A 10,254-nucleotide genomic window follows, 5' to 3' on the forward strand; every position below is an offset into this window, starting at 1 on the left:
AAAACAAACCTCAGCATTAGCACTCAGGCTGCTAGTTACTGTCAGTGTGTCTCCTAAGGTCGGTGACCCAAGGAGGAATGAATGGTGGCCGGTTTTCCCGGTGGCTGATAGGTGCCTGCAGTTAAGACACTCACCAGCAGAGGGAGCCACACAACCAAACACTGCGTAGTGGTCAGATGAGAAATTCCCCTTCGCTCTTGGCTCATCCTCTCCTCCTCACTTCTGCTCCCCTTGGGCGCCTTTTAAACTAAAGCTAAATACTTCAGATTCCACTTCCTCTTACCCAGCGCCCACTGGCTACCTTCTTAGATATGGGCTCAGAAGACCCCACAACAATGCTTTGAGTTTATCACCCCCAATTTGCAGATGAGAAATTGGGGCTCGGAGACATGAAAATGGGCTGCTGGAGACCTGATGGGCAGTCAGGTCTACCTTCGCCGCCCTGGCCCCCAGCCTTTATTTCATGACCACTTGGGCTCGTGAAAGTCTGGAGGGGTTTAGGGATGGGGTGCAGCCTAAAGTTCTCACGTCCTACATTTCCCCGCCTGCTGTTCAGGGCCTCAGCCAGCCCCGGGGCCCCTGCTTGGGGACACGTCTGCTGGCTTCCTCCTACTTGATGTTCAGGCCTCAGCTTAGATACTTTGGGGACCCACTCAGAACCTAGAGTTGGTACAAAGAGTGTTATAAGCTGAAAGCATTTGAGATCCAACAGATACAGAAAGAAACCTCGGCACTTCCCATGTCCGACTAAAAGCAGCAACTTTTGGGAAATGAGGCTGCTGTGAATTTCCTCTTTGGGTGAGTCTTCTTCTAGGAGAGAGACCAAGAGTAAACCTGCCATAAATCCTCCCTCTGGGGCAGTTTTATGGCCCCAAAGAAGACAGAAAACCTGCTCAAACCTGCATAGACAAACATCATCACAAACTCTCTCACATCTCATTTGTACTCCTAAAATACATTTGTCTTTTCTAAAGAAACCTACTTGTTCTTCCATAGAAGCCTTTTCTCCCCATTCCCTTCCACTAACTAAATTAGGTACATAAGCCTCTAATTCCAAGCATTTATTGAGCTACCTACATCTTTTGTTAGCACCTTTTTCTCCTGTTAATAAGTTTCTTGTCAGTTTAATCCACATGCTCCCAATCACTGAACCTAAGAGGGTAGAGGAAAAGTTTTTCCTCTTTCACAGGGCCATCCACCCCTGGACATCTCCAGGGCCCTCAGATCTGATCCCTACCCCAGTCATAGCTCCTCACCACTCTCTTCTTTGAGCACGTATCCCACAAGAGTTAGATGACTATTACTGGAAACAAAGGTTGACAATTCTTGGACACTGTCTTCCGGGTGCCACCTCTCCGGCACAGCCCTGTACCACTGTATCACTGCATCCCTGCCCCAGGCACTTGGTGGGGCTTCCCTAACCATTTATTGGTTGAAGGAATGGGGTGTCTGCTCAGCTGGGAGCAGTTCTGTGGTTCCATACCATGTCTGGCTAAACACAGACCTTTGAACTGAAACTGCTTCTACTTTCCTCCAGGGCTTTCAAATTGGGCTTCTCCTGCTTCTTTCCCTGGTGACTTCTGACAGGTTTGGGATTTCATCACTTAGAAAAAGCCTCAGCTGGCCTGGCTGCCCTTTCTGTTCCTGTCTGATTTCTCTGCTTTTCGCAGCAGGACTGCTGGAACCACTCTTCATGCCCCTTGAGTTAATTTCTCCTGAACCTTCGATCCTGTGGTGTTACTGTCCACTACTTTCATTCTCCCGACCCTGCTCAGAACATTTTTTTTCTACCTCTGGAAGTGACATATGTTCATTATGGGGTGTGATGTGTTTCCTTAAGCAATTTTTTTCTAAGTATAATAAATAATTAAGCAAAGTTGGGACTATGCTACATATCTAGTGTTAACGTTTCTCCTTTTTTACTTAAAATATTTTCACAATTGTTTATCATAACTATTTCCTTCATGTCATTAACCACTCTGAAAAATGACTTTTAATAACCTATAATATTCCATTATATAGGCTAATTCCTTCACTCATTTTATGAATTTATCTTACAAACAAATATGAAATAAACTCATATTTATTGAACATCTACTGTGTGCCAGGGACGGTTTTAGGCATTGAGGAACAAGTCAGAGGAAGTCCTCACACTCATGGAGCTGACTTCTTGTGGTAAAGAGGCAATAAAGTTATACTTTGGTTGTTGGCTAGAACACAATTTGTACCAAGCCTGTATTTTTCAACGTTTATGCTGCTTTCACATTTGAAAGCAGAGGCTCTGTGTCAGAAAGAACTGAGCTTTCCCACATATTGTGTGCCTTTCTTAAGTTACTCACTTTCTTTATGCTTCAGTTTCCTTATCTGTAAAATGGGTATAAAAGCAGCACTTGCCTCATTGAGGTAAGATAACGCACACAGAGCACTCAGCACCTGGTGACCAATTAACACAAGTCAGCTGTCATTATTATTGCAATGAATGTGCAGAAATCTGTGTGCCCACACTTAGTAATTTCTGCAGGATAAATTCCCAGGAGTAGAAAGAGTGGGTCAAAGTTAGCTTTTTTAAAATGTTTGGCATGTTGCCAAATCGCCCTTGTGCAAATCACTGCACCAGGCTGCCCTCCCAGCAGGAGAGGATGAGGGCGTTGATGAGATATGCCCTGGAGATGGGAGAGCCACATCCAGTGGCCCTGGGGTCCCTTGTCCTTAATTCCACACCGCTCTGTGCACACGACACCACTGGCCTCCTTGAGAATTCTCTTGCTTCCCTGACACACCCCCCGTCTGGACTGGCCTCTCGCCCTCTGACTGCCCCTCCTCGTGCCCCTCTGGCATCCCCTCTAATTACAGCCACTCCCTGGCCCGCTGACTGCTTTCTCCAAACCCTCCCCGAGGAGCATCCCAGGACTTCAGCCGGCACCTCTGTGAGGGCAGCCCCCACCTCCTCCCATCTTCTCTCCTACGCTGTGTTCATCTCACCTGGAGTTCATGGAGCTTTTTGGACCTGTAAGTTGATATTTTTCACCTGCTTGGAGGTGTTATTAGCCATTTATTTTTCAAAAACATTTTTTTGCCTCATTTTTTCCTTTCCTTCTGGGACTGCAATTACTTGTATGTTGTTACACTTGATACTGTCCTAGATTTCAGAGGCTCTGTTCGTTTTCCTTCCTCCCTTTTCCCCCCGTCTCCTGGATGATTTCCATTCTTCTTTAACACACTGATTCTTCTGCCCATTGACCCCCACCTAGTCAGTTTTTTGTTCAGACATTATACTTTTAGTTCTAGAATTTCCTTTTTTTTAACAGTTTGCATTTATCTGTCAATATTCTCTATTGTTGACTCATTATGAACACATTTTCCTTTAATTATCTGAATATGTTATCAAGGGTACTCTGGAGTCTTGTTCTGCAAAATCCCGCATTCCCACTCAGAACTGACTACTTCTCTCCTGAGCAGAGGTCATACTGTCCTAATCATTTTGTATTGAAACTGAACATCGTGGATAATATGTGGTATCATTGTAGCATTTCTGGGTTCTGTTTTGTTCTTCTGAGGGTTTGGGGGTTTGTTTTTGTTTTTAGGTAATTAACTCACTGCACCGTCTCTGTCTCTTGGGATATGCAGCTGCTGACGTGTCTACTCAAGGTTTCTGTTTTTACAGCCTGATCCCTGGGGGTGTTTTTAAGTGGCCCACAGAGGTTTTGTTCAGACACTTCAAACCAGTGAGTCCCAACCTGGGTGTGGACTGGGAAATGCACTTACAATTACTTACAACTGCCAAGACATGGAAGCAACCTAAGTGTCCATCAACAAATGAATGGATTAAGAAGATTTGGTATAAATCTATATCTATCTACACATACACACACACACACACACTGGAATACTATTCAGCCATAAAAAGGATGGCATTTTGCCATTTGTAGCAACAAGGATGGACTTGGAGGGCATTACAGTAAATAAAGTAAGTCAGACAGAGAAAGATTAAATACTGTATGATATTGCTTATATGCGGAATCTAAAAAATATGCTAGTGACTATAATACAAAAGAAGCAGACTCACAGATACAGGAAACAAACTAGTGGTTACCAGTGGGGAGAGGGAAGGAGGACGGGCAACATAGGGGTAGGGGACTAACAGCTGTAAACTACTATTTGTAAAATAAGCTACAAGGATGTACTGTACAACACGGGGAATGTAGCCAACATTTTATAATAACTCTAAACGGAGAATAACCTTTAAAGATTGTGAATCACTATATTGTACACCTTTAATTTACACATTATACATCAACTATACTTCAATTAAAAAAAGGAGGGGAAAGAAAGAGTTCCTCAAACTCATCTTCCTTCTCCGTGAAGGTGCTGTGCTTTTTGAGGAGGCACTTCTCTAGTTGTTGTCTGCGTCAGATCATTGTCCAGTGTCCTGCCATGATCATTTTGATAACTTTGTCCAGTTTTATACATGCTTTCTGTAGGAGGTAATCCCCAAATTCCTCATGCCACCACTTTCAAAAGAAGAGTCTCTTCTATCTCTTTTTCAGTCCTGAGATTTAGTCTTAAATATCCAGGCCCTTCCTGGGCATTTTGGTTTCTTCTAGACCTTCTCTTCCCCACTAGTGGACTAGGGACACCCCCACCCCCGACTCCAGTATGACCTCATCTTAACTTAATTACACCTGCAATGATGCTATTTCCAAATAAGGCCTCATTCTGAGGTCTTGGGAGTTAGGACTCAAACATATCTTTCTGCGAGGGGGACACATTTTGATCTATAACAACATAATTCCCTGGGGAAGACTGTAGCTTGGTGGTACAGTGCACGTGCACATAACATGAGCAAGGTCCTGGGTTCAAGCCCCAGTATCTCCATTCACATAAATAAATAAACTTAATTACCTCCCCCCAAAAAATTTTAAAAAATTTAAAAAGCCCATAATTCCCTTAAAGACTCATTATTAGTGTTTTTTAAAATCTCATTATAAAGTAATTATCTCTAAGAGTTTATGTGTCTTTTTCTCCCCATAGATTGTGAGCAGTAAGTTCTTTTTCATCTCTGGGTCCCTAGCAGCACTTCTGGTACACAGCATGGCTGAGGCCTCCCCAGTCACGTCTGTGTCACACCCACCAAGCTCGGTCACATCCCCACAGCTGCCTGTCCCAACGTCATGGCTTCTGTCAGCGGCACCACCGAAGTGTGAATGTGAGAGCTCCTTTGTCCCTCATTCAAGCCACCGCCTACACTCTGTCGTCCCCCCTTTGACTTCTCCCTAGCCTGTCTTCTCTCTCCTTTGCCATCCTATCAGTCTCTTACAGCAAGCATTCAAATGGAATAGAGAGGAGAAAGAAAAATGTGGCTGAGGCTCAATTTTGAAAAAATAGAACTCATAATTATGAACAGAATCTGTGAGGATATTTAGGGTGTAATGGCATCCCACATAAATTCTAAAACTGGACCATGAATGAATGAGACATTGATCGTTTGGAGGTGGCTTCTTAGAAAAGTTTCTGTGACCAGCTTAAATGATAGTGTGATACTAAATCTTTCACATCCCAATTGATTTTTCATGGCACCACCAGGGAGGTCGTCCTAGCAAATGTTTGATGGCTTCCCTGGACTCTTGAAGTTCAGCTGTTTCTCTTTCTGTGTATCCCCCAGCCCCCTTGTAGAAGCTGTCATCCTGGGGTGTTAACTGGTCTGTCCTCACTACATCCTCTCTGGACCAGGCTTTTGCTTGAGATACGACTCTTAAGCATCACAAGTCCAGCATCGTTGGCAAGATTCGAGGTTCTATTTTTGCATCTGGATAGCAACATCTCACAATGAGACATGAGCAAGAGACCAAGGACAAAGCTATCGACCAGATATGCTGGGAAGAGGCTGCATGGGGAGGGGTGACTAGGGGGGCCGGGTTTTATAAAGGCTGAGCTTATTTGTAAAATGGCAGCATTGCTTCCTGCAGCCTGGGACTGGTGGCCACTGGGATAACAAGCATTCATGTAATGAAGACCCCTCTGACCCCGTCCACAGGCTTTGTGGTCCAAGCTGCCAGCAGTACGGATCTGCCCGGAGCCTCACCTTAATCAGAGCAGGAGTTCAGAGCGTGGCTTTCCCCGGACCACCTCAGTTCACAGCTCAGCTCCTCGACCTCCACCCAGCTGGGTGGCCTTGGGCAAGTCATTTGACCTCTTTGACCCTCAGTTTCCTTCTCTGTAAAATTAGGTTTTAAATGAGATCATGCATAGGAAGCCTTCAGTGTGGAGCTTAGCACATAACACTTACTATACATATTCCGGGAGCCCAGTTGTCTCATTTACTCTCAATTCTTTTGCAAGAGGGGTGTGGTGGAAGAAGATATTTGTGGCTGTTTCACAAGTTAGGGGAAACCCTAAAACTGAGAGCAGCACACAGTGAGTGCTAAGAGCGGGGCCAGGTCCAGCCCTGCAGGGCTGGGTCCTGTCAACTCCACCATCATGGCCCCTTTAAAGGAACTGCAGAGAGGAGGGCATGCATGGAAGCTTTGGGTTTTCACTGCCCCCGTCTCAATCCAGGCAAGCAGAAGCCCAGCAGAATCACCCTAGAGACCAGGACTCTCTGTCAGAAAGGGGGCTGGTGCCTGTTCCCTGGTGGCAGGTTTGCCAAGTTGCAGACATGTGTGGGCACCAGGCTGCAGCATGTGAGAAAGTAATTTTGATGGGAACTTGACCTGTATGCCTGCAGTTAGGGGCTCACGTGGGAGGGTGACAGGGGCAGCTTGCTGTGGCAACTGGAAAGAGTGGCAGCCTGATTTTTGCTTATCATGGGACAAGTGGGTGCCGCAGAAGGTAGATGGCTCCAGCCTTCAGTGAATCCCAACCAAGGGGCCATCTTTCCGTGTGAGGGAACCCCAGCAGCGAGAGAGTCTGTGCTGCAGGCCCCCAGGGGCAAGAGCTGGGGATCACGAGAGGTCAGCTGGAGAATCTGAAGCCAAGGTCAGGGCGCAGGGCAGGGTGGAGGTCCCCACAGAGACCCTCGACAGAACCCCAAATGGGCTTCATGAAAGAGCTGGCCTTTTGACCAGCGAGCGTCAACTAAAAGAGCGTGGCAAATAGCCCTGGTTGAGACTTGGTTCTTAAAATAAGAGAATCTCTCTCCCTGAGGTAGCATGTGTAAGCATGAGAGGGTGTTTTTTTGTGTGTGTGTCATAATGGTTGGGAGGAGGAGTTGCCCTGACATTTAGTGGGCAGGGATGCTGGACATCTTGTGATGCATGAAACAGTCCAATGCAATGAAGAATGGCCCTTCAAAAATGCAGCAGATGCTGGAACCACAAAAGACCCCAAACAGCCATAGCAACCTTGAGAAAGAACAAAGCTGGAACTCTCATGCTTCCTGGTTTCAAACTACATTACAAAGCTATAGTATTCAAAACAGTATGGTACTGGCATAAATACAGACACATGTAGCAATGGAACAGAACAGAGAACCCAGGAAAAAACCCATGCATGTATGATCAATTAATTTACAATAAAGGAGCCAAGAATATACAATGGAGAAAGGGCAGTTTCTTCAATAAATGGTGTTGGGAAAACTGGATCACTATATGCAAAAGAATGAAACTCAACCAGTGTCTTACACAATACACAAAATTTAACTCAAAATGGATTAATGACTTGAATGTAAGACCTGAGACCGAGAACTCCTAGAAGAAATCATAGGCAATAAGCTCCTTGGCACTGGTCTTGGTGGTGACTTTTTGGATTTGACACCAAAAGCAAAGGCAATGAAAGAAAAATAAACAAGTGAAAGGATTACATCAACCTAAAAAGCTTCTGCACAGCAGAGGAAACCATCAACAAAATGAAAAGGCAACTTATGGAGTGGGAGAAAATTTCTGCCAACCATTTATCTGGTGAAAGGCTAATATCCAGAATATATAAAAAATATATATAACTTAATAGCAAAACAAAAACAAAAACAAAAACAAAAACCCAAACAATCCAATTTAAAGTGGGCAGAGGATCTGAATAGACATTCTTCCAAAAAAGCATACAAATGGCCAACGGGCACATGAAAAGATGCTCAATATCACTAATCATCAGGAAAATGTAAATCAAAACCACAATGAACTATCACCTCACACCTGTCAGAATGGCTATTATGAAAAAAGACAAGAAGTAACAAGTATTGGTGAGGTTGTGGAGAAAAGGAAACCTTTGTGCACTGTTGATGGGAATGTGATTTGGTGCAGCCACTGTGGGAAATAGTATCGTGCTCTCTCAAAAAAATTAAAACTAGAACTACCATATGATCCAGCAATTCTACTTCTGGGTATTTATCCAAAGAAAATGAAAACACTAACTCGAAAAGAGATCTGCATCCCCCTGTTCACCGAAACATTATTTACAATAGCCAAGATTTGGAAGCAACCGAGGTATCCATTGAAGGATGAACACCCCCTCAGATGATAAAGAAAATGTGGCATCTATATACAATGGAATATTATGCAACCATAAAAAGAATGAAATCTTGCTATTTGCAACAATATGGATGGAAAGAAACAAGTCAGACAGGGAAAGACAAATACCATATTATGTCACTTATGTATGGAACCTTAAAACAACACCCCCTCTGCCCCCAATTCATAGATACGGAGAACAGATTTGTTGCCCGAGGGAGGGGTGAGAGGGGATATGAAATGGCTGGAGGGGGTTAAAAAGTACAAACCTCCAGCTATAAAATAAGTAAGTCCTGGGAATATAATGTACAGTATGGTGATTATTGTTAATAATATTATATCATATACTTGAAAGTTTCTAAGAGAGAAGATCTTAAAAGTTCTCATCATAAGAAAAAACTGACTGTGTGTGGTGAAGGATATTAACTAGACTTCTTGTGGTGATCATTTTCCAGTATATACACATATAGAATCATTATGTTGTACTGAAACTAATATGTTGTATGTCAATTCTATCTCAATTTAAAAAATAATAAAACACAACACACTCCATTCAGAAACACAGGTTCAGTACAAGACTTTTTGTAGCATCTCTCTCCTCCCCATGCCCTGACCCTGGGGGGCTCAGAGGCGGCAGAGTTGGTAGGGGAGGGGGACCTGAGAGGAAAGTTTCCACCCCCTTCCCATTGTACGGTATTGAGCCATGAATTGGCTCTGAGTTGGGGGGATGGAGGATGCTTTGGACTGGACTGGACTTTTTAATCAGGGCGAATCTTTCTAAAATGTGACTATTATCCCCAGCACCTCAATGAAAACATGCATCAAATTATTTTTAACAACCTTGAAATCACTGTAAGGTAATTGGAAAAAAATCTGCCTCCCTTTATTCGAATTTTTGTAGCACTTCACACTGTGAAATCCTAAGTACATTGTTCTCTACTTCGAAACTCTGGGCCTCACTTTTCCTGTCTGTGAAGTGGGCTTATAATCCTTGCATTCTCAGGTGCAGTGAGGATGGAATGGAACAAGACAGGTGGAAAGCCTGCTCTGGGGGCTGGGCTACTGGGTGCTTCACCCCTGTGGATGTTCTAGTGGTCCCACAGCGCTACTGGGACCACTGGGAAGCAATTGCTATGCCTTCTGGATCATCCACCACATTGCAAAATCAGGACTCTGACAAGCTTGCAGGCATTTCTTAGTGCTTGTAGATTTCTGGATTGACTCCTCAGAGGGAAGGATAATAATGATGGGGATGATGATGATGATGATTTATCACCTCTCTCGTTGTTTCTTCCATAATTTCCTACTTTTCAGCCAAATTGGACCAGTTCTTGTTTCTCACACATGCCCTGGGATTCCCACCTCCCTGCCTTTACTCAGACTTCTAACTCTGCCACTGACCATTAAACTCCTATTCAACCTTCAAGACCCACTCCAATGCCACCTGTCAATAAAGTTTTTTCTGATCCCCCCAAAGGTTGTGCCCCTGCCTCCTCCTTTGGGCCTTTTCATTGATTGACTTAATTAGGGAGGTGATGCTTGTCTCATCCACTTTCTGAGCCTGGAAGGCCCTAAAGCAGAGACCGTATCGGTTTTGTGTCTGTGTCCTGGGACCTGAGCCTCACTCAGCAGCCTATGTATGGGGGAAATGCAGGGAACTTCCCAGAAGATGGAACTGAGATCATGGGGGCATGTTTGAGTCCTGGGACAGGAGCCCAGCAGCCCGACATCTGAGCTGACGTCTGCCTCCATCACAGTTGGCCAGGCTCTACCTGAACCTGTCTGCTTCCTGCCAGCAGAGCCGCCCACCAGT

The sequence above is a fragment of the Camelus bactrianus genome, chromosome 6, assembly GCF_048773025.1.
Source record: "Camelus bactrianus isolate YW-2024 breed Bactrian camel chromosome 6, ASM4877302v1, whole genome shotgun sequence".
Classification (NCBI taxonomy): domain Eukaryota; kingdom Metazoa; phylum Chordata; class Mammalia; order Artiodactyla; family Camelidae; genus Camelus; species Camelus bactrianus.